Here is a 5,229-nt window from a genome sequence, read left to right as displayed (position 1 = left end):
AGATATAATTATTGTGCACGCACAGCAAATCTCCCGACATGGATAGACAGGCGTGAAACTGTGACTTTCGAACACGGAAGTCTAACGGACTCCCTACCCTCAAAAAGAGGGAATCCGCAGCAAAATGAGGGAGTCCGCAGTCTGAGTTTCAAAATTAAAGATATTAACAATAACGCATACAATGATACAATACATGTGCTTATTTTTAAGATTCATGCGGTTGCACGTCTGTCAAATTTTCTTTGGATATTAGCTGAAAAAATACGGTATTTCCACGAGGCCGTGCTCTGGAACGAACTAGGTAGTATGGAAGAATTTTCAGGGAGTCACACGGACTGCTGCATACGTCAAATCAGGGAGTCCGACAGTAAACCTGGGAGTATTTGACTCCGGACTCGCACCCTGGATAGACAATTAGCTAGTGCGACGTGGCGTGGTGTCGGCTGTACTGAACTGTGTACGACATTCATTTCTGTGCAGGCTGCGTGTTAACAGGGAACACCCGCTGAAGGCTCGCTCCGCTGGCACTGCTAGGTGGCTCTCTTACGTACGTACGCACGCACGCAAGCACGCACGCACGCACGCGTGCATGCAGTTTAAGCAGTTAATGCAGTCTAACTCTAAGGCGCTTAGCAGAAGATTTTACGATGTAGGGAACCGACGTGACACCCTGTTTTCTGTCACCGCTATAAGCTGGCCAATTAAGGTCCCAAGGATGTTGCCTGCGGCAACTGTACGCGGGCTATAGTACTAGAGCTAGGCTGAGACATGCAAATCCAGATGTGTCACCGAAAAAAAAGCGGATGACGGTGGCATACATTGCCTTGAGTTTGTGCCATAACTTAATTGGTTCCAAGAGCCTTGGCGTACTAAAAACGGGGGTGCCTGAAGTCCAAACGTCCCCGTATGGCTGAGTACAGGCGAAAACAAAACGTTTCTTAATGACGTTGGGGTCAGTCTAGCGCTCCATCAGCACAGCTAAGAAAGCTAGTTGAAGGTGATGATGACGATGCGGAGAGGTATCACGCAGCGCGGGCGAGCAGGCGTGGATGCGCGGAAGTAGACCTGTGACGATAATGACCACAACAATAGCAACGGCGCTACGGTTCACACCAGGGGAGACAGCGTTTACCACGCGTGCTCTTGAAAGACAGTCTGCTACCCTCCACCCCACACACTGCACGCACACACACGCACGCACACACACGCACGCACACAGACACAGCGTTGCCACGTGTGCTCTTGAAAGAAAGCCTGCTACCTTCCTCTCCACACACTGCACGCACACACACGCACGCACGCACACAGAGACAGCGTTACTACGCGTGCTCTAGAAAGCCTGCTATCCTCCTCCAAACACACAAACACACGCACACGCACACGCACACGCACACGCACAAGCACACGCACACGCACAAGCACACGCACACGCCCACGCACACACACGCACGCACGCACGCACGCACGCACACAGCACGATATTCGACGCGTCATGCATGACTTCTGTTCCAATGATGGTATTTGCTGACGGTGGTAATCCACTGAGAGGGAAGGGCGTTTCACCTGCGTTTTCGATTAAATGCGAGGAGAATTGAACCAAAATAAACTCCCAACAAGTGAGTGACCGCACGATTCTAACCATCTCGCCCATCCGTTGGAAACGCGCCGCGAAATAACCGGTGTACAATTTCAGGCGCGATTTACGAGGCGATACACTGCCTCGGAAATCCTACGTGTCCAACATGCCAGTTATTTGCCTAGCAGGTGGTTGGTTATGCATATATGTTTTTTGTGCCGAGCTGCATTAATGAAATAACCAAATATTGATTTCTGATTGATTTTACAGTCAGTTAATCAACACACAGCTATCTGAATCTTACAAATAGTGAGGTAGACTGCCTGCAATAGGCTTGCAGGAAAGTGTCTGCACACAGTTGAGGTAGAGTTAGGGAAGCAAGTACATGCATTGGCTAGAGATAGATAGGGGTACATCATCTGTGGATTCGCTGCATTGATAGGTTTTTGATTTATAGGTTGTTTCTTACTTTGATGTATAATCGCGTGGACCTTCACTCCACCACGCGATTATACATCAAAGCAAGAGATCAAAGTAAGAAACAACCTGGTGGAGAATGCAGAGTACACTCGCACTATCTAGAGCCGATGCTACTCTAAATAGTAAATATATCTATATGATTACAATTTAAATATGACTGCAAATGTTTCTCGTGCAAACGCTTGCATTCGACAAATGGACAAATTTATCAAAATCGTGATCAGTTGAGTCGTAGCGGGCCAACGCCAACACGATTATTTTGCCAGCTAGGGTCTTTTTTCATCGTATCACGCAATGAGCTGTAAAGATTTTGCAGTGGGTTCTTTCCTACTCTCTAAATAGCCCTTTTTCAGAGTGAATGGCTTCACGGTCGATACACAAATCGATCCGTTTGAGCATTAACGATACATGTATCTTTACTGTACTGATTAAAATATCCAGATTTAATCGAATTTAGTAGCACAATTTCATCCAAAAACAAAAGAGAAAACATGATTCGCAATTCCATAGCAGTTGTTCACAAAGAGCTACACTGATTTTTGATCGTTCACATGATTGGTAGATTCCAAGTTAGCATATACACTATACACTATATGTACTTTGCTAGGTCTTGAAAGTATCGCGATACGTATCGTATCGTTAAGGCTGTATCGTGATCTGGATCGTATCATGAGCTACTCGCATCTAGCCCAATCCTAGTTTAGCACCCGGATTAGTTTAACATATATGTGAACTATATATACCGGGATCCCAAACTAGGACTGAGCATTCGCATCTTCCCACCCCTACTTCGCACACGCCGCGCGTGCGTCGTCACCATGGCAACCTCACCTTCGCGCCCACTTGCTGGAGTTCTGTGCGAACGGCCGCTTCCACAGAACACCGTACTTCTGCACCTTGGCGGAGAAGTCGAAGCCGGCGTCCGACGTGCCGCTGTAGTTCGAGATACTGCGCTCCCTGGTGAGCGACATGGCGTCCGTCGCCCTCGCGCACAGTCGCTAAAACACGTCACGTCGCCCCCCGAAAGACGACAAGCGAACAGCCTAGCGAGGACGTACGCGTCTGCCGAATCCTCTGATTACGCTATCCGGGTCTTTGGGTAGAAAAGGGTGGGTGCGAACCACGTGCGATCGTCAAATAGGCCTACGCGGCTGCTGTCCTAGCTACATTTATCCGAACGTTGATGATGGTGGTGTCGCAGACGTGTACTGTGTAGATCTAAATGCAAAGATTCTTGTACGTCCTTGTGCTGGTCACAGTAGCACCAAGGTCTCTAAGAAAGTCACTAAATGTAACACTGGTCGTGTCTCAAATCACGTAGCAGGTGCGCAGGATTTCTAACGGCAGACGCTTACGTACGTAACGTTACGTAGGCAGTTAGAGACTAGTAGTACTAGTAGTAGTAGTAGTAGTAGTAGTAGTAGTAGCCTACACTGACTACAACTTCACCGACGCTAGCGGTTATGTAACATCAACACTGATTATCAAACAGCGGCTGCATTGCCCTGTCCTTCTCGATGCGTTATCTATAATAGACGCGGGTTAAACGTTCAAATAATTTAGAGCGCTGATCGCCGATGGAGTTCCTTTCATGTGGTTGTTTACGTTTCTGCTTTCTGCCTCAACGTTCCGGTAGGCGGTGTCATTGTACACAACGCGCCCCGTATAATTCACTGCGTAAAGCCTGTTTGGTGATTCTTCCGCGTCTTAGATGGAGACCCACCCACCCACTTTATGTCATTGGATAGCCCTTTGGTATTGGCTCCTTGTACTTTACAAAAAGATTTCCTGTGTGTTACAATAATGTAACTTCGCGGTGAACATTACAAGCGGTTTTTACCTACTCAACGTGGACGTTTTGCCGTTGGACATGTACTGCCCTCTACTGAGAAATATTAAGAAAAATGTCCGTAGCGCAGATTGCAAAACAGCCGCGTAGAAACTGATTGTTACGGTTGATTACGATTGTTACGGTTACGGTTACATTGATATTGTGAATCATTATAATCTATTCTCAATAAAAGAATTCTATGTTCACATTAGTTAGTAGTTGCCTTTAGTAACATTAGTTACTAACATTAGTTAGTAACATTAGTAGTTAGTAACATTAGTTGTTAGTTGAAAAAAGGTGCCAGCTAATTTTCTGTTCAGTTCTTTCAGTTCTTTTAATAAAGACCATTTGCATTTTAAACTCTAGTTTTTAATTAACTAGACGGCCAGTTAGTTGATAAATTTTAACGAAGTGTTGAAAAGTGCAAGTGCAGATTACAGGTGTTATAGTTATATTTAGATATTATGGGATAATGGCGCTCCCACGTCGGTCGCCGTTGACTGCCAAGATTATATTCTTCGGCCGTTCTTATACGTTTAAACTTGAGCCGTGCTGGCTGACAACACATGGGCATGGTAAAATCTGATCTACATGCTTCACTTCGCTCGCAGCATCGCCCCACGATTTCCAGCTATGCTAATGTATGGGCAAATGGCGCTGCAACGTCGGCCACCGTTGACTGACAAGATAATATTCTTCGGCCGTTCTTACACGTTCAAACTGGGGCCGGGCAGACTGAGAGCACATGTGCATGGTAAAATCTGATCTACATGCTTCACTTCGCTCGCAGCATCGCCCCACGATTTCCAGCTATGCTAATGCATGGGCAAATGGCGCTGCGACGTCGGTCGCCGTTGACTGCCAAGATAATATTCTTCGGCCGTTCTTCGGCCTTACGTTCAAACTGGAGCCAGGCAGGCTGACAGCACGTGTGCTTGGTAAAATCTGATGTCAACGGCGACCGACGTCCGAGGCCCAATTCCCTGTATATTAATATAGGCATCATGCACAATTCATGGCGCGATGCTGCGAGAAAAGTGTGTGTGCGTTTTTTGATTTGATATATATATATATATACATATATATCACAATTAAATGACAATATATATATATATATATGTGCGCGCGCGCGCGCGCGTGTGTGTGTGTGTGTGTGTGTGTGTGTGTGTGTGTGTGTGTGTGTGTGTGTGTGTGTGTGTGTGTGTGTGTGTGTGTGTGTGTGTGTAGTGTGTGTGTGTCGTATACGTATACGTGATATGTAGTAGTAGTAGTACGGTAACGGTAACGTTAGTTACTACCTTACCGTTACCGTTACCGTACGGTAGGTTAGGTTAAGGGAAGG

This window comes from Priapulus caudatus, unplaced genomic scaffold (genome assembly GCF_000485595.1).
Source record: "Priapulus caudatus unplaced genomic scaffold, Priapulus_caudatus-5.0.1 Scaffold472, whole genome shotgun sequence".
Taxonomy (NCBI): Eukaryota; Metazoa; Priapulida; class Priapulimorpha; order Priapulimorphida; family Priapulidae; genus Priapulus; species Priapulus caudatus.
This window is presented reverse-complemented; position numbering follows the sequence as displayed.